Genomic DNA, 25,643 nt, shown 5'->3' on the forward strand with positions numbered 1-25,643 from the left:
CCTTGGGTGTCCTCCTGGGGGCATGGGAGGGCACCTCTGGGCTCCTTCAGAGCCCACAGGTCCCTTAACGCCTGCCTTTTGCAGGCGCTAAAAAACGGCGCAAAAGCGGCCGTACGTAATTTTTTTTGACCCGCCCACTCCCGGGCGTGAATTTTGCCCGGGAGTATAAATCCGACGCACATGCCTCGGAGTCGATTTTTTTAGACGGGAACGCCTACCTTGCATATAATTAACGCAAAGTAGGTGTCCACGCTAAAAAATGACGCTAACTCCATGGACTTTGGCGCTAGACGCGTCTAACACCAAAGCATAAATATGGAGTTAGTTTTGCGTCGAAATTGCGTTTAAAAAAATGACGCAAATCCGGCGCAAACGGAGTATAAAAATGCCCCATTGTTTGCAGCTCGTACTGTTTGCCATCCACCTCGGCCGTAAGGACATTGGACCATGCTTTTAAGTCAGTGCGCAGCATGTGATCTATAACACAACATACAACAGAAAGTGTAATTTAACCATAACCAAGTCTATGCACCTTGTCATGTTGTAAGGTCACGTAGCGCCCACCTTCCCTGTGGATGGAAAATAGGTGGTTGACAGTTGGCTTCATTTCAAACTTTACATTACACACTGAAGCAGACACACCTATTCTGACTAGAAAAAAAATAATCTTGGGTAAAGTATGTGCGCTGATGCATTGTATGGGGTATGTGATCAGCAGTCATTCTTGAAACTGAAGCTTAAACTTTCAATTAAAGAACCTGCAATATTCTGAACCCAACTGCAGACGGCAGGGTAGTACACAGGATGTGATTCGACAACAGGGCAAGTGCAAATTGATTACAGGTGAATAACATTTTCCTTCCTGGTTTCAAAGATATGCCGGCGCTTGTCAGCACCAGCATTTAGGACAGTCTGCCACATGGTGGCGATGTTCCTCTAATTTAGAGATGAGCACAACAACAGTAGTTTATTAATTCAATAAACACTACTATTATGACTAATAGCTGCCATCCAAGCCATTCCTACAGCTTTGGGAGGGCTTGAATATTCTGAGTTGTCACACTTGCAGGATTTTGATGGTTGGTATTTGTGTTGGCAGGGCCGGCTTTAGTGCTAGTGGCACCCTGTGCAGCAATTTCTTTTGGTACCACCCACCAAATGACCTCCTCCTCGGATTCCCTCACTACCACTCTGCAAAAGTGCCCGTCATCTCGCCATAGCCCCTCTCACATACATTTCATTAGTTTTAAAGGGCTTGTAAAGGGTTGCTTTACTAATCCACTCAGCTATCCACATAAAACAGTTCTGATCTTTACAGCAGGCATATTAACTCTCTGTGCTACTTCATATCCAGCCAAAACTGTCACTGGACAATGCTCCCATCTCTCTCTAACAAGAACATTAATCACAAGAGTTATCTTGACATTTTAATTGCTTCCTGGAGGCTGGACGTTTCAGCAGGTGCTTTTAAATGGCAAGTTTAGCGAGTTATTGCTGAACACAGTGCCCCCCATCCAGGTCAGCACCTAGTGCGGCCGCACCGCTCGCACTGCCCTGAAGCCGGCCCTGTGTGTTGGTACTGTCATTGTCAGTGCTGGTAGGGGCAACAGGTTGTGCAACCTGCAGTGGCCTTCTGACGATGGCACTGTTACTTTTTTTTTTTTACAAATTAAGCACTGCATAAATGGAAAGGCAAGGGAGAATATTCCAAAACACACAAAGATCTGCATCAACTGTTCACCCTTTCTCCATCTCACCAATATCTATGAGCGGCCATTTTGGAAACAGACAGACGGTTGGTGTATGTGGATTTGTAGAAAACAACCATATTGGGGCGACAAATAAAGACTCCTAAGGGTCTGTTTTACTGAAGTGAATACACTTTAAAGATCAGTGCCCCTTTGCAAGGCACTCTGCCTGGTGGCAATAAAATGCATTTATTTGCCTTGGAGTGATTACACAATGTAGTACTGTTCTGGATAAGGGCTGAAAGTGGCAGCAGACTACAAGATTTATCAGGACTTTATCTCCCATTTACATGCAAGACTGCAGCACCTAACCGCCTCCTGGTGCAATAGTCAGAAGTGAGTGGCTCATGCTTTTAGAGGGGTCCACACATTTGAGGTAACATTTATCTAATCCATTATCATACCTGCTAATATCTACTCGTTGGATGTCTTGGGAAAGGAGGGACATACTCTTTGAAATATGTTCTCCTCCGATTATGACGGGGAAGACTATTTTCATTCTTTATATAGGTCCTTGATATTACAAGCTGGCGTAACTTCTAGCGAGGAAAGTTTTTCACAAATTGTGTTTAAAACAACATTTTCTCTCACCTGGCACTGCTTCATTTTTAGGACACATTAGAAATACCTGGCTTGTGACATTAAAGAGCAAAAACCTATTTCTTTGGCTTTCTCAAGTACTTCAACATGAGTAGTGAAGAGGTTTTTTCAGCCAATTAGGATCTCGTTTTTTATAGTATTCCTCCTCATTGGCCAGCAAAGATGTTGTCTCCCTGTTATAGTGGAAACCGGGAAACTGTGCTACGCAGGATTGGTAGGAACTGTAAATACAGGGGAATACGTTCTTTCAGATATTTTTTAAAAGTAGTTTTAAACAAGTATATTTCTTCATTTGAGTTAACAAAGGCCTCCAAATAAAGGTGGCAGTACCAAATACAGTGGCCTTTGGAGAAGTCTAGGTAGGCTGCAGACTCCAGGAAGCACCCCTGCAGCTCAACAAAATGTCTTGTACGGGTTTATGATTTAGGACCCTATTCACAAAGGTAAATTTACATGTGTAGATTGTTGGACCCAACATCATTATCCTTCTAGCCTACTGTTTTTGCTGGCTTAGGACTCTGCACACTTTAAAACTGCTAACCAGTGCTAAAGTGCTTGTGCTCTCCCTTAAAAATGGTAATTTTAGCTTACTTCCAATTGGCACTTTTAGGCCCATTTTTATACTTTTTTAGCGCCGCATTTGCGTAGTTTTAAATATGGGCCTTAATTTACTTGTAAGTACCTTGTAACCTGCTACTACAATCAATCAATCAATCAATCAATTTGTAAAGCGCACCACATATCTGTGAGGGTTTCAAGGTGCTGGGGGGGGGGAGAGACTGCTGCTTCTGCTCGAAGAGCCAAGTCTTGAGGAGTTTTCTGAAGGAAAGAAGGTCCTGGGTCTGTCGTAGATCCGGCGGGAGGGTGTTCCAGGTCTTGGCGGCGAGGTACGAGAATGATCTGCCGCCGGAAGATTTGCGTCTGATGCGGGGGATGGAGGCGAGGGTGAGGTTAGCGGAGCGGAGATGCCGGGTGGGGGTGTAGAAGCTGAGTCTGTTGTTCAGGTATGATGGTCCGGTGTTGTGGAGTGTCTTGTGTGCGTGGGTGAGGAGCTTGAAGGTGATCCTCTTGTTGACGGGGAGCCAGTGAAGGTCTCTAAGGTGGGGGGTGATGTGGCAGTGGCGTGGGATGTTGAGGATGAGTCGGGCGGAGGCGTTTTGGATGCATTGGAGGAGTTTGGATGGGATACCGGTGTAGAGGGCGTTGCTGTAGTCGAGTCTGTTGCTGACGGGGGCCTGGGTTACTGTTTTTCTTGTTTCTGTTGGGATCCATTTGTAAACTCTGCGAAGCATGCAGAGGGTGTTGTAGCAGGAGGAGGAGATGGCGCTGACCTTCTTTGACATGGAAAGTGAGGAGTCGAGGGTGAAGCCGAGGTTTTGTGCGCTGTCGGTGGGGGACCCAGCGTGGACGGCCACCATGAGTTGTCCCAGGCGGAGCGGGTGCGCCCAAGAATGAGGACCTCTGTTTTGTCCGAGTTCAGCTTTAGCCGGCTGTCTCTCATCCAGTCGGTGATGGCTTTTAGTCCCTCGTGGAGGTTGGTTTTGGCGCTGTGCGGGTGCTTGGTGAGGGAGAGGATGAGTTGGGTGTCGTCGGCGTAGGAGATGATGTTGAGGTTGTGCTGAAGGGCCACTTGTGCGAGGGTGGCCATGTAGATGTTGAACAGCGTCGGGCTGAGGGATGAGCCATGGGGTACGCCGCAGATGATATTGAAGGCTTTGGATTGGTACGGGGGGAGGCGGACTCTTTGGGTTCTGCCGGCGAGGAAGGATGCGATCCATTCGAGGGACTGGTCCTGGATTCCTGCTGCGTGGAGGTGGGATTTTAGGGTGTGGTGACAGACGGTGTCAAAGGCGGCTGATAGGTCAAGGAGGATGAGGGCTGATGTTTCTCCATTGTCGAGGTGGCTTTTGATGTCGTCTGTGACGGCGAGGAGGGTGGTTTCGGTGCTGTGGTTGCGTCTGAAGCCGGACTGGGAGGGGTCGAGGATGTTGTTGTCTTCGAGGTACCGAGTGAGCTGAGTGTTGACGATTTTCTCGATGACTTTTGCCAGGAAAGGGAGCAGGGAGATGGGCCGGAAGTTTTTTAGGTCCTTGGGATCCGCCTTTGGTTTCTTGAGAAGAGCGTTGATTTCTGCGTGTTTCCAGCTTTCCGGGAATCTTACAGTTTCGAAGGAGATGTTGATGACTTTCTGTAGGTGTGGTGCGATGGCTGTGTCTGCTTTGTTAAAAATGTGGTGAGGGCAGGGGTCTGATGGTCATCCGGAGTGGATGGAGTTCATGGTCTTGCGGGTTTCGTCGTCGCTGATGCTGGTCCAGAAGGTCAGTCGGCTGGAGCAGGTGGAGTTCGTGGAGGGCAGAATAGGAGTGTCCGAGGTATGTAGGGAGTTGAAGCTGTTGTGGATGCCAGTGATTTTCTGGTGCAAGGCGGTTGCTAGGGCGTCGCATAGTTCTTGGGAGGGGGTGATGTCGTTGACGGTGTCGCTTGGGCTGGAGAGTTCTTTTACGATGTTGAAAAGTTCTTTGCAGTCGTGGGTGTTGTTTTCTAGGCGGGTTTTGAAGGAGGATATTTTGCTAGCCTGATGAGTTGGTGGTGTTTGCGTGTGGCATCCTTGAGTGCCGTGTGGTTGTCTGGAGTGCGTTCGAGTAGCCATATTTGCTTGAGTTTTCGGCAGTGGCGTTTGGAGGCTTGGAGGTCATCGGTGAACCAGGTGGTTTTTTTCTTGATGTGGTTGTTGGCGGGTTTTCTGAGTGGAGCAAGGCGGTCGGCGCAGTCGTTGATCCATAGCTTGAGGTTGTGTGCCACGATGTCAGGGTCGGTGGGGTTGACAGGCGGTTTCTGGGCTAGGGTGTTGGTTAATTGAAATTCAGTGACTTTGCCCCATCGGCGGCGTGGCGGTTGTTCGGTGAGGTGGTGTTCTGTCTGTTTCTTGAAGGTGAAGTGGATGCAGTGGTGGTCAGTCCAGTAGAGTTCGGTGGTATGGTTAAAGGTGACGTGGTTGCTTGTGGAGAAGATGGGGTCAAGCGTGTGACTGGCTGTGAGGCTGGGTGTGTTGACGAGCTGTGTGAAGCCGAGGTTGGCAAAGTTTTCAGTCAGGGTGGTGGAGTTGGTGTCATTGTTATTTTCGAATTGAAAGTTCAGGTCCCCGAGGAGGATGTAGTCCGTGGAGGCGAGTGGGTGGTTGCTGGCCAGGTCGGCGATGGCGTTGCTGAAAGGTGCCCTGGGGGTCCATAGAAGAGTGTTCCTCTGAGCGTGGTGTTGGGGTCGGTGCGGACTTGGACGTGAAGGAGTTTGGCGGCGCTGAAGGAGTAATCCAGGGTGGTTTTGACTTCAAGGGTGGCTTTGTGGACGATGGCTATGCCTCCTCCGGTTCAGTTGGTGCGGTCTCGGCGAGCGACTTTGTATCCGTTCGGGATGGCTATGGTGATGTCGGGTGCTGAGGAGTCGTTCCACCAAGTTTTGGTTAGAAAGGCCACGTCCGGGGAGGTGGAGTCGAGCAGGTCCCAGACTTTGATGGCGTGCTTGCGTGTTGAGCGGGTGTTGAGGAGTATGCAACGGAGGTGGTTGGTCTTGATCCTAGGAGGTTTGTGGGCTCTGTTGCAGGTGAAGCTGAAATTGTGGCAGGAGAAGGGTCCGTGCGTGCTCTTTGGCGAGGCCTGGAAGCAGGTGGTGTCTCGGCTGCTGTTGAGTGCGCAGAGGGTGTCGGTGTTATAGCGGATGCTGACGGGGTGGCTGTTGCCGGGGCCAGGGGTTCTGGCGCCGGGCGCAGTCCAGGCACAGACGGGCTTGCCTTTGGCACACCTTCAGCGCGCTAGCGGCAATGTGGGAGGCAGGAGGGCCTGGCGAATGAGAGGGCTGGGGCCACAGGGGACGCAGCGGCGGGGACACCAGCAGCGAGGAAACAGTGAGAAGGAAGGGGCAGGTGGGAGGGGCCGCAGGGGACGCAGCGGCGGGGAAACCAGCAGCGAGGAAACAGTGAGAAGGAGGGGGTAGGCGGGAGGGGCCGCAGGGGACGCAGCGGCGGGGAAACCAGCAGCGAGGAAACGGGATGGAGGTGGCGCCGAAGGCAGAGCGGGGAGCGACCTGCCTGCAGAAGCAGGGTCAAAGGTTGCTCGAGGAACCTAGGGGCCTGTAAATTAAATGCTGCCAGTGGACCTGCAGAACTCATTGTGCCTCCCACGTAAGTAGCCTTTTAAACATGTCTCAAGCCTAGCACTACTGCATGGGTGTGCAGTTTAAGTTGCCATTTATGCTTGGCAAAACAAACCTTTGTCAGGCCTAAACCTTCCCTTTTAATACATATGTCACTTCTAGGGTAGGCCCTAAACCGCCCAGAGGGAAGGGTACAGTGTAGTTCAAAAGTGGAACATGTATTTTTAACTTTTACATGTCCTGGTAAGGAAAAAACAAAAACCTTCAGTTCATTTTTCACTACTGCAAGCCCTACCTCTCCCATAGGATAACATTGGGTTAACCTATTACATTTAATCATTGATAACTTTCAATTGGGAGCGGGTAGGAATGTCGAGTTTAATGCCCAAATCAATGTAATTGAAAGCCCTCTTTAATTGTAAAGTTGGATTTTAAGTCACAGTTCTGAAAATGCCAATTTTAGAAAGTTGGTATTTTCAAACCATTTGGTGACTGCATCCTATTTACTGTGTCACGTGACTAAGTGTAGCTGGCAGTGGGTCTTTGTGTATTGCTCCCAGACAGCAACACAAAGGGCCATAAGTGTTGGAAGGATCAGACATCTTTGACTTGATGAGAGGGAGGAGCTGTCACCTACCACTCTTCCACATTCCAAACCTTAGCACACTTACTAATGGGTCGACAGTGGTCTATGGTGCCCCTGCAAGTCTGGTGCCAGGTCAGGGAGGCAAGAAATTCCAAGGGCCTTATTTATACTTTTTGGTGCAAAACTGCACTAAGGCAGTTTTGCCCCAAAACGTTTTGCACCGGCTTGCACCATTTTTTAGCACCAGCTGGGCACCATATTTATGGAATGGTGCAAGCCGTTGCAAAGGGTAGGCTAGCTTAAAAAAAATGACGTTAAGCAGTTTTGAGTCAAAATAAATGATTTTGACCAGATTAGCATCATTTTTTTACGCTAAGGGGCATATTTATACTCTGTTTGCACTGAATTAGCGTCATTTTTTTTAATACTCTAATTCAGTGCAAAACTAACTCCATATTTATACTTTGGTGCTAGACCCGTCTAGCACCAAATTTATGGAGTTAGTCATTTTTTGGAAGTGGAAACCTACCTTGCCTTAATGAGATGCAAGGTAGGCGTTCCCGTGCAAAAAAATGACTCTATGGCCTTAACACCATATTTATACTCCCATGTAAAAATGGTGCGAGGGAGGAGGGGTCCAAAAATGGGGCAAAGCTTGCTTTGCCCCATTTTTTAAGACCTGGGTCAGGGCAGGTGTTAGGGGACCTGTGGCCCTATTTCCATGGTGAAACACCATGGAATAAGCCCAGAGGTGCCCTCCCTAGGCCCTAGGGGCACCACCACCCACACTAGAGGGACTGCGAGGATGGGGGACCCCATCCCAGGTAAGTACAGGTAAGTGCATTTTATTTTTGAAAGTGCCATAGGGGGCCCTGAAATGGGCCCCCATACATGGCACCGGGTGCAATGGCCATGCCCAGGGGACCCCTGTCCTCTGTGCTGGCCACTGGGGTGGTGGGCATGACTCCTGCCTTTTCTCAGGCAGGAGTCATGTGGAATAGTAGGTTTAGCACCATAAAATGACGCTAATCTGGTTAGAGTCATTTTTGTTTTACTCTAACCTGCCTAAAGCCATTTTTTGGTGCTAAACCCTCTTCTTCTATACTGCCAGCCCCACCTGACTAATGTCATTTTTTAAAACTCTAGCCTACCCTTTGCACCGGCTTGCACCATTCCATAAATATGGTGCCCGGCTGGTGCACAGAAATGGTGCAAGCCGGTGCTAAACCTTTTGGTGCAAAACTGAGTTAGTGCAGTTTTGCAGCAAAAAGTATAAATAAGGGACAATATTTTGTAAGTTTGTGCCAGTTTTGTGTCATAAAATGACGTTAATGAGGTGAAAAAAAAGTTTAAATCAGGGCCTTGGTGCTAGATGGGTCTAGCACCAAAGTATAAATATGGAGTTAGTTTTGCACCGAATTAGAGTAAAAAAAATGACACTAATTCAGTGCAAACAGAGTATAAATATGCTGCAGAGTATAAATATGCCCCTAAATGTGGCGTTAAGGCCATAGAGTCATTTTTTGCACGGGAACGCCTACCTTGCATCTCATTAAGGCAAAGTAGGTCTCCACTTTCAAAAAATGACTTTAACTCCATAAATTTGGTGCTAGAGGGGTCTAGCACCAAAGTATAAATATGGAGTTAGTTTTGCACCGAATTAGAGTTAAAAAAAATGACACTAATTCGGTGCAAACAGAGTATAAATATGCCCCCAAGTATCTCTGGGGCTGGAAACTTACAGAACCATATCCTACTTAAAAGTGAACACCAGATATAAATATTGGACACTCTGACCTAACTCTACAGTACACCTCTGGACCTGTGGAAGCCTCAGAAGGACTGCTTTGCTACTTTGCAAGTAGGACTTCTAACCTGGTGCCCTGCTGGCAAGCTGTGGTGCTGCCTGGACCTGCATCTTGAACCCAGGACTACTAAAGTGACTCCAAGGGTCGGCTGGCTGGCCTCCTGATCAGAGCCTCAGGAACAGAACAGGCTCCAACAGTCATAGACAAAGCACTTGGACTTTGCCAACTGAGTCCAGTCCTCCAAGTGGTGCCACCCCAGTCCTCGACCCTTGGAAGTGGACCTGAAGGTGCTCTGCCAGCCCATCTGTGGTCCCAGAAGAACCGACGCAGTGCGAGACATCACTTTGCAAGATTCCGCATCAGAACTGCTTAGTGATGCATCCCAGACGCAAGACTCTGCATCACAGCCTGCAGTCTCCACAGAACCGCCTCTGCATGACACATCCTGATGCAGACATTCAGATTGAACGCCCCTCACCAATGGCTTCCTCGATGATGACACAGGACTCTGCGTTGAAAGCCCAGCAACTTCAGAACTGGCATGTGCGCGACAAATCTTCGACACAGGACTTTGCATCACAAGCCCCATCGTCAACAGCATCCTTGATGATGCAGGCCCTTGCAGCGCAGACTCACGGCTCCTCAGATCTACCACTGCACAACACATTCTTGAATCAGGAACCTGAAACTCTCCACAACCAGGATTTAGGGTACTCTTCTTTAGCGAGCCTAGCTTGGTCCCAGTCTCCAATGTGGTCAGCCTGAACGTAGGACTTTTGTCCCAGAGTTTGCGCTTTGTGCTTCTAGGCACTAATTTTACTAAAAATGTTGAAATTGCAGATCTCTAGTTCTAAGGATTGGATTTTGTTGTTGTGGTGTAAAGAAACATTATAATGTACTCTATTTTTGAATATAGGGTGGATTGTTGTTGTGTTCTGTTTTCACTTAATTACTGTTTGAACTGCTCCATAAATATTTTACACATTGCCTTACTGCTTTGTGCCAAGCTACCAGAGCAAAGGTTAATTTGGGGTTTGCTTATGTTTCACCCTAGCGGAGATTGCAGTTTCTGCTTGAGAAGAATTTCACATCCCTCAACCAGTAACCCAGTTTCCAAAATTGGTGTTCGGCTGTGAGATTAGGTTTTGTGTTTATGCAGTACAATGCAGCAATTTTGTGTTACACTAAAATCCCATAAATAATTTGATACCCTGTAAAGTTTCTTTTAAATTCTCCTTGATTGGCCTTTTGCATTTTCCACCTTTATTCTCATTCTATTGGACTGTCTTTGGCTAGACCTGCAAGAATGGAATTTTCACACAGCAACCTGTAGAGCTACACTGTGGTTGTGCTCAGCTGTTCTGTAAGGAATTGGGACTTCAAACCGTGAATGGCACCAAGAAGTTGGCACTTCAGAAAGCTCTGATGATCTTGGCGGAAGCTCACCAGTGGTGACAGCAACAGATGACCAGAATGTGGAAGATGATGTGGAGGAGCAGGTCCTGGATACCAGTACTGAGATGAAGCATTCAGAGGAAGGGGTGACTTACCTCCTGAATTGGAACTCCCTGCCAAAGCAGAGAGCAGTGTATCTTCACAAGGCCTCTCCCCAGAGGAGCTAGCAGACAGGAAGGCTGAGAGGGAGTTCAGGCTGCACATGGCCAATCTGAAAATGGAGGAAAAGATACCGGCCATGGGCACAGAGGAGAGAAAGATGGCTCATGAAAGGAGGTTCAGAGAGCTGGTGATAAGAGCTAGGCAAGTGGAGTCCAGCGCTATTGGTGGCAGCATATTCAAAGTGCCCTCTGGAGAAAAGAGGGTCCACATCCCAAAAAATCAGGTTCCTAATTTTGCTGTGGTAGATTACTTCAGCAGGTGGTTTGAAGGCTATGAGGTCACTCTGGAGATGAGTAGGGTCCTTGAGGAGAACTGGTCCCAGAGAAGAGGGACAGAATGAGGTATCTTCCATGAATGACCCCCTTGTCAGGAATTATGGCCTGATCCCAGAAAAGTACAGGCAAAAGTTTAGGGACAGCCAGAGGCTGACCTATCAGTCGAGGGTGGATTGTGTAGATTGCTTTTGCAAGGCACTGGATGGTTGGGTGAAGTTCAGTTAAGTGAAAAATGATCAAAGGCTGTACAATTTGATCACAAGACAGCACATGTTCAGTCTTTTGTTTGCAAACCTGTGCTATCACCTGATTGTAGCAAGGTCATCGACCCCAGAAAGGTTGTCAAGGAGGTGGACCGCTGACCCAGCACCATGGTTCACAAGAAGGTATCTGGGATGTGAGGGATCACCACAAGGGTGGGCAGGGTACCCATCAGAAGAAGGAGCGAAGTTAAAAATAAAAAAAGGGTTCTATAATGGACCCAAAAATAGGTCCATGGGGCAGGAGTCCCAATCCCTACCTGAGCAGAGGAAGAGTAAGTTCCATGACCATAAGTCCTTAGGGAAGGTCACCCCTAAATGCTATGAGTGCCAATAAGTTGGGCACTTTAAGGATTATGCCAAGTGTCCCATGTGGGCAAAGCCCCCACTGGTGAGGGGGCACTGGAGTGGCTAGTGTAGTGCTTGGAGTATTGCCAGTTAGTAAGGGCAGTGAGTCACCATCAATGGCCAGAGGCTCACAGAGAAACAGGAGCCTGCTTGACAACCATCAGGTGTTATCTGGTGCTCTCAGAGCAGGTAGTCCATATAATAGTCTAGTGGCTCTGGTTCCCTTTAAATGGTGGTGAGGAGGTCTCACGTTACTGAGGGTAACTGTGGGTCCATATATCCCTGTGAATTGTCTGCTGAGCTGGAGCACACCAGCTATAAAGAGATGGAGTTCCAGTCCCACTTAGAGATCTTGGGGTTGCCTGAGAGGGTGTGCATGACCACACTGGCCATGGCCAACCAAGAGGGTAGTCAGGAGGACCTTGCCTGGAAGAATAGCCCAGGTGCCTGCCAAGAAGAAGAATGGCAGGAGGCATGGGAAACCCGCTCCTGACACTCCCACTGTCTGGGGGAGAAGCCTCAAAATCCACAGGGGAGGACATTGCTACCCTGGGAAACCTACCTAAGCTGACCAATTGGCAGAGGCAGGAAGATCCCACCAGGGAGGAGTTCTGCGGAGCACAGAAGGAATGCCCTACTCTGGAGGACCTATAGCAGCATACTAAGGCCCAGGCAGCTAGCAAGACCTCTAATGATCACCTGCTTTACAGGGAGAATTGTCTCCTGTATAGGGAGCTCAGGGTTCCTGAGCCTGGTGCCACCCATGTGTTGGTGGTCCCCCAGTGGCACAGGGCCTTCCTAGTGGAACTTGCTCACAATGTTTTTCTGGCAGGTCATCTGGGGCAAGACCTTAGACAGGTTAGTCACCCACTTTTATTAGCCCTGGATGAAGATATCCACAGATGTGTTCTACAGGGCATGTCCCACCTGTGGGAAGTGGGAAGTCTGGAGGGAAGCAGAAGGCTCCCCCAAACAGTCTCTGACACCACCTGTAAAAGGGTGGTCATCAACATTGTTGGGCCCATGGACCCCAAGTCAGCTCGGGGAACAAATTCATCCTGGTCTTGGTGGACCATGCCAACCGGTACCCAGAGGCTATACCTCTGAGGACATTGACTGCACTGATGGGGATATTTACCTGTCCCGTGTAGGATTCCCCAAGGAGGTAGTATCTGACAGTGGTACCAACTTCATGTCAACATACATGACGTCCTTGTGGTACAAGTCCTTGATACCCTATCATCCCCAAACCAATGGGTTTGAATTCTGCATGGGCACCATGTCAGAGGGCATCTCAGTTTGGTGAAGAAGGGATGGGATGAAGCTCCCAAGAAAGTTCTTAAGGATTTGGTCAGCTACATGCCAGCCCACCGCACCCAGATGAAGGGCTTCTGGAAGAAGGCGCAAAAGAATCTGGAAGCCAGCCAGGAGGTTATGTAACAGAGGAATGACCAGAAAGCCACTCTGGTCAAAACTTGTGGGGAATGGAGCCTGTGGAGCTCATATCCCTGCAATCATCTGGTTCCTATGAGATGAAAAAGCAAAAGGGGGATGCCACCTACTTGGTGGACCTCAAGACCCCCAGGAACCCTTTATGGGTCCTACATGACATTTGCACCAAAACCCATTTTGAGGGGTTCAAGCTTCACATGATCCTGATCAGGGATGATGGAGTGGAGTAGGAGAGTGAACCTCTCTCTGACCTCCTTTCTTCCTAGAAGCAGGATGGGTTAGTGGAGGGTGTCAACCTCTCCCCTACTCTGACCCTAGTGCAACAGAGGGACTGTCGGCAAGTGTTGTGACCGTACACCTCTCTCTTCTCCCTAACTCCATGGCTCCCTACATGGTGTACCCATGATATTGAAACTGGGGACAGATTGCATCAGAAGAGCACGTTTTCAGATTATCTGACAAGGTGAGAGCCAGCATAAAGGAGGAAGTCTCCGAAATGCTGGAGCTAGGGGTAATTGAGCCCTCAAGTAGCCCTTGGTTCAGCCCAGTGATGCTGGCCCCTAGGGCTGCCCCTCCAGGTACCACCCAGGATCTCAGGTTCTGCATTGATTACTGGGGCTCAAACCAATCACTGAGACTGATGCTTACCCCATTCCCTGAGCTGACAAGCTCATTGATCGGTTAGGGGCTGGTAAGTTCCTCAGCGCATTTGATTTAGTGCCTCAGTACTGGCAGATTGCCCCAGTTGAGAAGTATAAAGAGAGGTCTGTGTTATCTACCCCTGAAGGCCACTTCCAGCTTTGGGTAATGCCCCTCGGTTTGAAGAAAGCCTCTGCCACCTTCCAGACTAGTCAATCAGGTCCTGGCTGCAATGGAGAGATTTATTGCTGCCTACCTAGATGACATTTGTACCTGGGAGTCCCACATGTGCCACCTTAGAGAAGTGCTTCAGGCTCTGCAGAACGCAGTCCTGACTATCAGGGCCAATAAGTGCCAGATAGGGTCCATGGTCTACCTCAGGTCACCAAGTGGGAGGAGGCAAGGTGCAGCCCCCCTTGGCCACAATCCAGACAATTCTGCCTTGTGAACCCCTCACAGACCCAGGCAGAGGCGAGGGCTACCCTGGGCATCACCAGGTACTACAGGAGATTTTTCAAGGGGTATGGCACCACTGTTGCTCCCTGGACAAAGCTGACTTCAAAGAAGCAGCCCCGACAGGTGATTTGAACAAATTTGCGCCAGGTGGCTTTTGACACCCTGAAGAAGGTCATGTGCATGATACCCAGTTCAAAGCCCCTGATTTTTCCCAGGAGTTCATCATGCAGACAGATGCCTCAGAACATGGCATAGCGGGCGTGCTCTCACAACTAAATGAAGAAGGTCTACAACAACCAGTAGCCTTCATTAGTAGGCGGTTACTTACTGAGGAACAGAGGTGGAGTGCAATAGAAAGGGAAGCATTTGCAGTGGTGTGTGCACTGAGGAAGTTGAAACTATATCTGCTTAGTGCTCACTTCTGGGTTCAGATAGACCGCGTACCCCTCCAGATGGCTAATGCAGTTGAGGGGTGAAAATACCAAACTGCTGAAGTAGTCCATTCCCCTACAGGGGGACTTTATGGTAGAGCATCGCCCTGGAACTGATCACACCAATCGTGATGGTCTCTCAGGGTTCTTCCACCTTAGCAATGTGAACTCCCAGAAGGGTGGGTAGTTCTCCTTCCTTTCAGGTGGGTCTGACATTCTTGGTGTGATTTTCCCCCAACTTTTTGCCTTTCTGCCTTCTGTTTTTGCAGACTTCATTTTTGCTGGCTTTAGGATTCTGCACACTTTCCCACTGCTAACCAGTACACCTCTGAACTCAGAACTACCAGGGTGACTCTAAGAGCCAGCTGGTTGGCCTCCTCATCATAGCCTCAGAGACATAACAGGCTGTAACAACCTTGAATCCAGCACCTGCACTTTGTCAGTTCTGAGTCCTGTACCCCTAAGTGGTACCGCCCCAACCCTGGACCCTCGAGCTTTCGCCTGAAAGTGCTTTGCACTGGTAACTGAAGTGCTGTGTAAATACTTTACACATGGCCTTCAAGTTAAACATGACTGCATTATGCCAAGCCACCAGAGAGTTAAGCACAAGTTAATTTGGGGTTTGTTTGTGTTTCACCCTGACAGAGATTGTGGTTTCTGCTTGAGCAGGGATTCACACCCCTCAACCAGTAACCCAATTTCTAACATAGATTTACTTACATTTAAATGTACTCTTACACTTTGGAGTAGCTTTACTACTACTGGCTATTCACCTATTCCAATAGTAAAGTTACTACAAAGTGCAAACTTACTTGTCCCCATCCCCTCAAATCGAGGGCTGAAGCTAATGTTACCAGTGTTAAGTTACTGAAAGAAACTTTTTACAGGTAGGCTGAGGTGCCTGCCACCATGGCGGTGATCTCTATGGTAAAGTATAGGGAAATGTGAAAAGGTTTTGTAAAATATTTCAAAATCAATTTATTTGTTTAAAGCTAGAACACATAAAAACTTTACATCACTATTATCTTAAGTGCATAAAAAAATATTTAATTCAATATATTTAATGTATAATTATTAATTTGAACATTTATTTTAACTAATCCCACCTATAGTAAAAAAAAAATTATTCTAACGTGTTAAATTTACAGAAAGTTGTGTAGAACTAATTGAAATTAATTTCAATTGTTTAGAAACAATTAACTTATATTTTTAAAATTTAAAAAGTTGATTCAATATTTATATAATACAATATGTATATATATATATATATATATATATATCCTCCAACTCTCCTCCAAATAACAGGAGACCCAGGACACCTCCAAGGTGCAAATCAATTTATTTCAGCACACAAATCCAACGCGTTTCGGCAGCAGCCTTACTCATGGATACATCATTGTTACAGTGCCCCAAGTTAAAAACCATGCAATCCTAGACATAAAAAACAGTCAACATCTCAAATCCCCACCAAAATACACAAAATGTGGCGGCCATCTTAAAGTGCATCTATAAATAAGTTTCACAGTAGTTTATACCATAGTCCTATCAAAATACAACTCAAATTATTGTTCAAATCCATCAGAATCTTTAAATTAATGTGATATCATAATTCGCATAATAAATAGAGTAGAATTCAATTGCCAAAATACAAAAATTGTAAATAGAATAATTCATTGCATTATAAAAGTTTGTTAACTATAAATGTTTTCAAAATTTTAAAATTCAATATATCACTTAAATCCTGAACATTATTAACTATGCTTGAATTAATTACATATCATCCTATACCATCCAAATAGACCTGTACACCTACACAAAACTTTTGGGGGATCTCATATTTTTGGGGAATCTCATATTGGTATATGGAGCTTCTCTACCCAAGTGGGTAGACAAACAAATTCTTCTATTGTAGAAACCTTATAGACCCCAACACCTGTACCCTTCTACTAAGAATCAAATAGGATTCAAAAAATCACCCATACTTCACATTCTGTATCAGATGACCACCCACCAAACAAAGTATCGATTACCCTAGATGGATGCTCAGCTCCTCACTCGAATTTAGCCCTACAGGTTCCAACGTTTCGAAGTCTATTATATATTTAGACTCTAAAACACGTAGCAATCTCTCTCTATCGCCTCCCCTTTTACTCATCCTTACTTGGTCTATAACTACAAACTTCAGCAGATTCTCATTGCCAAAATGATGGTTGAAGAAGTGCCTAGCTACTGGATAGTTTTTATCCTGATTTCTAATGGCTCGTCTGTGTTCTAGAACTCTTTTCTTTGCATTATGTATCGTGCTGCCCACATACAATTTTTCACATGGGCATATCAGACAGTACACACAGTAAGATGTATTGCAATTGTAATTACCTCTAATTACAAAGCTGTCTAACCTTCCTGGAACATATAATGTCCTGCAACTATTGCTGGTCTTGCAGGCTTTACACTTCATACAACAGAAGAAACCTTCCATTCCCGTATTCTGTATCCGTCCTACTGATGTTATCTCGTTGCGACACAAATTGTCCTTGAGAGATCTATTTCTCCTAAAGGTTATTTGGGGATTATCACTGATCCAGTCTGCCAAAACAGGGTCCGTCTGCAAGATATGCCAACTCTTACTAAGTAGTGAGCGTATTTTGTACGACTGATTACTATAGGTTGTAATGAATCTAATGGACTCACTTTCCTTCTCTTGCCTTCTGTTAGTTCCATACAAAACATCATCTCTACTTAATGTCACCACTTTGCGTTTGGCTTGATCGATCACTTTAGCCCCATAGCCTCTGTTCCTGAACCTTTCACACATCACATTACACTCTTGGTGAAAATCAGCTTCTTCGCTACAGTTCCTCCGGGCTCTCAACAATTCTCCAAACGGAATACTCCGTATTAGAGTCCCCGGATGTGCACTGTGAGCACTTAGTAGACTATTACCGGCTGTTGCCTTCCTATACAATTTGGACACTAATCTACTGCCCTTCACAGAAATTTCCACATCGAGGAACTCTATACACTTTGAATCCAAATGCTCAGTAAATCTTAGGTTGCACTCATTGGTGTTCAGATCTCGCACAAATTGCATAGCTGCTTCTTCATTACCCCTCCAAATTACAAAAATGTCATCAATAAAACGACACCACAAGACCACATTGGTATCGAATTGGGTAATTTCTTCTGACACCTGTTCCTCCCACCAGCCCATAAACAAATTTGCATAGCTGGGGGCAAAACAGGTGCCTATAGCTGTCCCTTGAAGCTGTTTGTATAGTTGACCATCAAAGATGAATACATTGTTCTTAAGACAGAACTCTATCATAGTGCATAGCATTTCCGAATGGAAGAAAAAAGACAATGACCTTGCTCTGAGAAAGTGTCTAATAGCTCTCACCCCCAAGCCATGATCTATGCTCGTATACAGACTAGTCACATCTAGGGTTAACAGTAAGAAGTCATCTTCCCATACAATATCCTCAATGATTTTTAAAAAATGTGTGGTGTCTTTAACATAAGAGGGTATTGACTCCACAAAAGGACGTAGGAAGAAGTCAATATATTTTGATGTACTTTCCAGGAGCGATTCCATAGCCGAAACTATAGGCCTCCCTGGTGGGTTAACCGCATCCTTGTGAATTTTGGGGAGAAGATACAGAACTGGAATTTTCGGATGATCACATTTAAGAAACAGGAATTCATCCCATTCTATCAACCCTTGATCTTTCCAATCAATGAGCATATCAATATATTTCTCATTCATTGATTTGACATCTCCCCAACTCACTTCTTCATAACACAGAGTATTGCTTAGCTGTTTCATTCCCTCTGACACATATTTGGTGGTATCTTGAATGACTACATTACCCCCCTTATCGGATTGTCTAATCACAATGGTATGGTCTTCTTTCAATTTCCGAAGGGCTTGCCACTGTTCACCTGATAAATTGCTGTTTCTCACATTCGTCACACTATATCTCAACTTCTTCAATTGTTTGGTCATTTCTCGCTCAAAAACCTCAAGGGCATCACAATGAATGGCAGGTAGAAAGGTAGATTTTGGTTTGAAATTACTCGGACAATTGCTGTTTAAAGCAATACCAGTTCCCATCAGATTGAGGATAGGGTCTTCATGGGGAACCATCCCCTCACATAAATCCATTGCTGTATGTAATACATCAATATCAGAGATACATAGATTGCTCACATTCGTTTCCACCCCCACTTTCTTATCCTTTCTAACCTTAGTGTGGTACCACTTTTTCAATTTTAACTTCCTAATGAACTTAAAGGTGTCAATCCTAGTCTGAGTGTAATTGAAACAACTAGTTGGGCAGAATGACAGGCCCAGAGATAAGAGGTCCTCTTCAACAGCAGACAACACTCTGCTGGAGAGATTTATAATATTCATGGTTTTCACTTGCGTGCTCGAGTTATCATTCCCTGGGGTCTTGTATCGTCTCCTGCGCCCCCTCTTCTTGGCCTGTCTGTTCCTCTCCCTCTTCCTCTGACTCCTCGTCCTCTGCCTCTCTGGGGGTGAGTTCCCTTGTGTTGATCCATCCTTCCCTGGTTCAACAGTCTGAATTGCTTTAAAAAATTCAATCTGTCCACTTCTTTATCTGATGCCGGAGCCCCAGCCAAAGCAGTGTCTGAAACATCTGAGAGATTCCCATCCGAAATGTCACTTTCTTCCTGTTCCTCAATTGGTTGGCTAATTTGTTCAAAGTCCCTTGAATTTAGTTCGGTAGCTTCCTCATTGTACATATGATCATATTTCCGCTGAAATGTTAAAATGCGGCCAGCCTGATAATCCTTAAAGTCCCTTATGAATTTTCTCTGCTTTTTGGCAGTGATCTCTTCCTCAAATTTGCAGAGTTTTTTCTCTAAATTTTTCATATACTCATCAAATGTTTCCTGCGTGATTATTGCCAATATCTCCAATCTTACTTTCTCCATCTCTTCTAGGGTCCTAATCCTATCTTTCATTGCATATTTCGTCAATATACGCATCATATTCAATGAGCTCTGTTTCGAATTCTCAGCCCACTCCTCGAGCATTTCTGGATCAGGATCCTCATAAGTAGGTACAGTATAAATCCTCAACCCCCTAGGGACACGCTCCACCTCAATATATCTCTGTAGTGACTCAACCTCCCACCATTTCGACAATTCTCTTCTATGCAGTTTTTCCATTTTTTCATACAAAGTTTGTAGTTTCACTTCGACCTTCAAATTACTATGACTGGGCTGTGTACTGGGCCCCTCATTCATCTGGGCAAAGAATAATTTATTCGATTTTTCCTTTCGTTGGGCTTCCCATCCGGAAGCCATAATTGCTGAAATAAATTGGATGATTAACCAATTGAACAGGTAACAATGTCCCTGGTATTATCTTGGATGTGGGCAAAAAGCACCTTAAATCTGGTGCATTTCCCACTCTGTTCCTATACCGTGTTCCTACCAGGAAGGCAATCGAAGCTGGGCCATTTTAAAGTCATAAAGCATTCTAAGCAAAATAGGTTCAGTACGGACACAAAAGACAAGACAGTTTTTCTTAACACCTTGTGTGGCTTACATAACCACACTAACAATCCATATTAATTCAGCATAAATCCTATATTGATTGTCAAATTCCGTCACTCCTCTAAATGCCAAACTAAACTTCCGCGCTGCAAAACTAATAAACAAGCGCGTCGTCAATGGATTGCGGCGTATTACTTAATAAATTCATAATGTGTCATCAATGCGTCGTAAATGCGTATCTATTCCCAAAGTCAATTGTGCACACACCACTCGGCTAGAGGAAAGTGTGATTAGCCAACAACAATGTTCGAAGAACCCTTTGTGCAATTTCGCCCCGTTCTCAACGTTTGGCGCGTTACGAAAGAGCATGCCACAGCCTCCCGGTTACGATGTAAACACGAAAAGGTCTTACTCGTGGGGCTCCTTTCAATTCCAGCGTCGGAGCAGCACGGCTCCCAAACGCCTCCACTGTCGGATCGCACGATCGCACCGATCCGGTCACAAATGGCGCCTCATGTTGTATACGGAGATCGCATAATCCAGAACCTCCATTCGCCTTCGTATCAGCCCAGCTCCGCACCTACAGCCATTTAACTCCTGGTAAATCCAGTACAGGGGCTCCCGCATTAACGAAGAAATAATTCACATAAACACTCGGACTGCAGGAACACCACACAGCGGTCCCGGGTGGGCTCCGAGAGGCCCTAATAAATCCTCCAACTCTCCTCCAAATAACAGGAGACCCAGGACACCTCCAAGGTGCAAATCAATTTATTTCAGCACACAAATCCAACGCGTTTCGGCAGCAGCCTTACTCATGGATACATCATTGTTACAGTGCCCCAAGTTAAAAACCATGCAATCCTAGACATAAAAAACAGACAACATCTCAAATCCCCACCAAAAGACACAAAATGTGGCGGCCATCTTAAAGTGCATCTATAAATAAGTTTCACAGTAGTTTATACCATAGTCCTATCAAAATACAACTCAAATTATTGTTCAAATCCATCAGAATCTTTAAATTAATGTGATATCATAATTCGCATAATAAATAGAGTAGAATTCAATTGCCAAAATACAAAAATTGTAAATAGAATAATTCATTGCATTATAAAAGTTTGTTAACTATAAATGTTTTCAAAATTTTAAAATTCAATATATCACTTAAATCCTGAACATTATTAACTATGCTTGAATTAATTACATATCATCCTATACCATCCAAATAGACCTGTACACCTACACAAAACTTTTGGGGGATCTCATATTTTTGGGGAATCTCATATTGGTATATGGAGCTTCTCTACCCAAGTGGGTAGACAAACAAATTCTTCTATTGTAGAAACCTTATAGACCCCAACACCTGTACCCTTCTACTAAGAATCAAATAGGATTCAAAAAATCACCCCTACTTCACATTCTGTATCAGATGACCACCCACCAAACAAAGTATCGATTACCCTAGATGGATGCTCAGCTCCTCACTCGAATTTAGCCCTACAGGTTCCAACGTTTCGAAGTCTATTATATATTTAGACTCTAAAACACGTAGCAATCTCTCTCTATCGCCTCCCCTTTTACTCATCCTTACTTGGTCTATAACTACAAACTTCAGCAGATTCTCATTGCCAAAATGATGGTTGAAGAAGTGCCTAGCTACTGGATAGTTTTTATCCTGATTTCTAATGGCTCGTCTGTGTTCTAGAACTCTTTTCTTTGCATTATGTATCGTGCTGCCCACATAAAATTTTTCACATGGGCATATCAGACAGTACACACAGTAAGATGTATTGCAATTGTAATTACCTCTAATTACAAAGCTGTCTAACCTTCCTGGAACATATAATGTCCTGCAACTATTGCTGGTCTTGCAGGCTTTACACTTCATACAACAGAAGAAACCTTCCATTCCCGTATTCTGTATCCGTCCTACTGATGTTATCTCGTTGCGACACAAATTGTCCTTGAGAGATCTATTTCTCCTAAAGGTTATTTGGGGATTATCACTGATCCAGTCTGCCAAAACAGGGTCCGTCTGCAAGATATGCCAACTCTTACTAAGTAGTGAGCGTATTTTGTACGACTGATTACTATAGGTTGTAATGAATCTAATGGACTCACTTTCCTTCTCTTGCCTTCTGTTAGTTCCATACAAAACATCATCTCTACGACAGTGGAGGCGTTTGGGAGCCGTGCTGCTCCGACGCTGGAATTGAAAGGAGCCCCACGAGTAAGACCTTTTCGTGTTTACATCGTAACCGGGAGGCTGTGGCATGCTCTTTCGTAACGCGCCAAACGTTGAGAACGGGGCGAAATTGCACAAAGGGTTCTTCGAACATTGTTGTTGGCTAATCACACTTTCCTCTAGCCGAGTGGTGTGTGCACAATTGACTTTGGGAATAGATACGCATTTACGACGCATTGATGACACATTATGAATTTATTAAGTAATACGCCGCAATCCATTGACGACGCGCTTGTTTATTAGTTTTGCAGCGCGGAAGTTTAGTTTGGCATTTAGAGGAGTGACGGAATTTGACAATCAATATAGGATTTATGCTGAATTAATATGGATTGTTAGTGTGGTTATGTAAGCCACACAAGGTGTTAAGAAAAACTGTCTTGTCTTTTGTGTCCGTACTGAACCTATTTTGCTTAGAATGCTTTATGACTTTAAAATGGCCCAGCTTCGATTGCCTTCCTGGTAGGAACACGGTATAGGAACAGAGTGGGAAATGCACCAGATTTAAGGTGCTTTTTGCCCACATCCAAGATAATACCAGGGACATTGTTACCTGTTCAATTGGTTAATCATCCAATTTATTTCAGCAATTATGGCTTCCGGATGGGAAGCCCAACGAAAGGAAAAATCGAATAAATTATTCTTTGCCCAGATGAATGAGGGGCCCAGTACACAGCCCAGTCGTAGTAATTTGAAGGTGGAAGTGAAACTACAAACTTTGTATGAAAAAATGGAAAAACTGCATAGAAGAGAATTGTCGAAATGGTGGGAGGTTGAGTCACTACAGAGATATATTGAGGTGGAGCGTGTCCCTAGGGGGTTGAGGATTTATACTGTACCTACTTATGAGGATCCTGATCCAGAAATGCTCGAGGAGTGGGCTGAGAATTCGAAACAGAGCTCATTGAATATGATGCGTATATTGACGAAATATGCAATGAAAGATAGGATTAGGACCCTAGAAGAGATGGAGAAAGTAAGATTGGAGATATTGGCAATAATCACGCAGGAAACATTTGATGAGTATATGAAAAATTTAGAGAAAAAACTCTGCAAATTTGAGGAAGAGATCACTGCCAAAAAGCAGAGAAAATTCATAAGGGACTTTAAGGATTATCAGGCTGGCCGCATTTTAACATTTCAGCGGAAATATGATCATATGTACAATGAGGAAGCTACCGAACTAAATTCAAGGGACTTTGAACAAATTAGCCAACCAATTGAGGAACAGGAAGAAAGTGACATTTCGGATGGGAATCTCTCAGATGTTTCAGACACTGCTTTGGCTGGGGCTCCGGCATCAGATAAAGAAGTGGACAGATTGAATTTTTTAAAGCAATTCAGACTGTTGAACCAGGGAAGGATGGATCAACACAAGGGAACTCACCCCCAGAGAGGCAGAGGACGAGGAGTCAGAGGAAGAGGGAGAGGAACAGACAGGCCAAGAAGAGGGGGCGCAGGAGACGATACAAGACCCCAGGGAATGATAACTCGAGCACGCAAGTGAAAACCATGAATATTATAAATCTCTCCAGCAGAGTGTTGTCTGCTGTTGAAGAGGACCTCTTATCTCTGGGCCTGTCATTCTGCCCAACTAGTTGTTTCAATTACACTCAGACTAGGATTGACACCTTTAAGTTCATTAGGAAGTTAAAATTGAAAAAGTGGTACCACACTAAGGTTAGAAAGGATAAGAAAGTGGGGGTGGAAACGAATGTGAGCAATCTATGTATCTCTGATATTGATGTATTACATACAGCAATGGATTTATGTGAGGGGATGGTTCCCCATGAAGACCCTATCCTCAATCTGATGGGAACTGGTATTGCTTTAAACAGCAATTGTCCGAGTAATTTCAAACCAAAATCTACCTTTCTACCTGCCATTCATTGTGATGCCCTTGAGGTTTTTGAGCGAGAAATGACCAAACAATTGAAGAAGTTGAGATATAGTGTGACGAATGTGAGAAACAGCAATTTATCAGGTGAACAGTGGCAAGCCCTTCGGAAATTGAAAGAAGACCATACCATTGTGATTAGACAATCCGATAAGGGGGGTAATGTAGTCATTCAAGATACCACCAAATATGTGTCAGAGGGAATGAAACAGCTAAGCAATACTCTGTGTTATGAAGAAGTGAGTTGGGGAGATGTCAAATCAATGAATGAGAAATATATTGATATGCTCATTGATTGGAAAGATCAAGGGTTGATAGAATGGGATGAATTCCTGTTTCTTAAATGTGATCATCCGAAAATTCCAGTTCTGTATCTTCTCCCCAAAATTCACAAGGATGCGGTTAACCCACCAGGGAGGCCTATAGTTTCGGCTATGGAATCGCTCCTGGAAAGTACATCAAAATATATTGACTTCTTCCTACGTCCTTTTGTGGAGTCAATACCCTCTTATGTTAAAGACACCACACATTTTTTAAAAATCATTGAGGATATTGTATGGGAAGATGACTTCTTACTGTTAACCCTAGATGTGACTAGTCTGTATACGAGCATAGATCATGGCTTGGGGGTGAGAGCTATTAGACACTTTCTCAGAGCAAGGTCATTGTCTTTTTTCTTCCATTCGGAAATGCTATGCACTATGATAGAGTTCTGTCTTAAGAACAATGTATTCATCTTTGATGGTCAACTATACAAACAGCTTCAAGGGACAGCTATGGGCACCTGTTTTGCCCCCAGCTATGCAAATTTGTTTATGGACTGGTGGGAGGAACAGGTGTCAGAAGAAATTACCCAATTCGATACCAATGTGGTCTTGTGGTGTCGTTTTATTGATGACATTTTTGTAATTTGGAGGGGTAATGAAGAAGCAGCTATGCAATTTGTGCGAGATCTTAACACCAATGAGTGCAACCTAAGATTTACTGAGCATTTGGATTCAAAGTGTATAGAGTTCCTCGATGTGGAAATTTCTGTGAAGGGCAGTAGATTAGTGTCCAAATTGTATAGGAAGGCAACAGCCGGTAATAGTCTACTAAGTGCTCACAGTGCACATCCGGGGACTCTAATACGGAGTATTCCGTTTGGAGAATTGTTGAGAGCCCGGAGGAACTGTAGCGAAGAAGCTGATTTTCACCAAGAGTGTAATGTGATGTGTGAAAGGTTCAGGAACAGAGGCTATGGGGCTAAAGTGATCGATCAAGCCAAACGCAAAGTGGTGACATTAAGTAGAGATGATGTTTTGTATGGAACTAACAGAAGGCAAGAGAAGGAAAGTGAGTCCATTAGATTCATTACAACCTATAGTAATCAGTCGTACAAAATACGCTCACTACTTAGTAAGAGTTGGCATATCTTGCAGACGGACCCTGTTTTGGCAGACTGGATCAGTGATAATCCCCAAATAACCTTTAGGAGAAATAGATCTCTCAAGGACAATTTGTGTCGCAACGAGATAACATCAGTAGGACGGATACAGAATACGGGAATGGAAGGTTTCTTCTGTTGTATGAAGTGTAAAGCCTGCAAGACCAGCAATAGTTGCAGGAC

This window comes from Pleurodeles waltl, chromosome 1_2 (assembly GCF_031143425.1).
Source record: "Pleurodeles waltl isolate 20211129_DDA chromosome 1_2, aPleWal1.hap1.20221129, whole genome shotgun sequence".
Taxonomy (NCBI): domain Eukaryota; kingdom Metazoa; phylum Chordata; class Amphibia; order Caudata; family Salamandridae; genus Pleurodeles; species Pleurodeles waltl.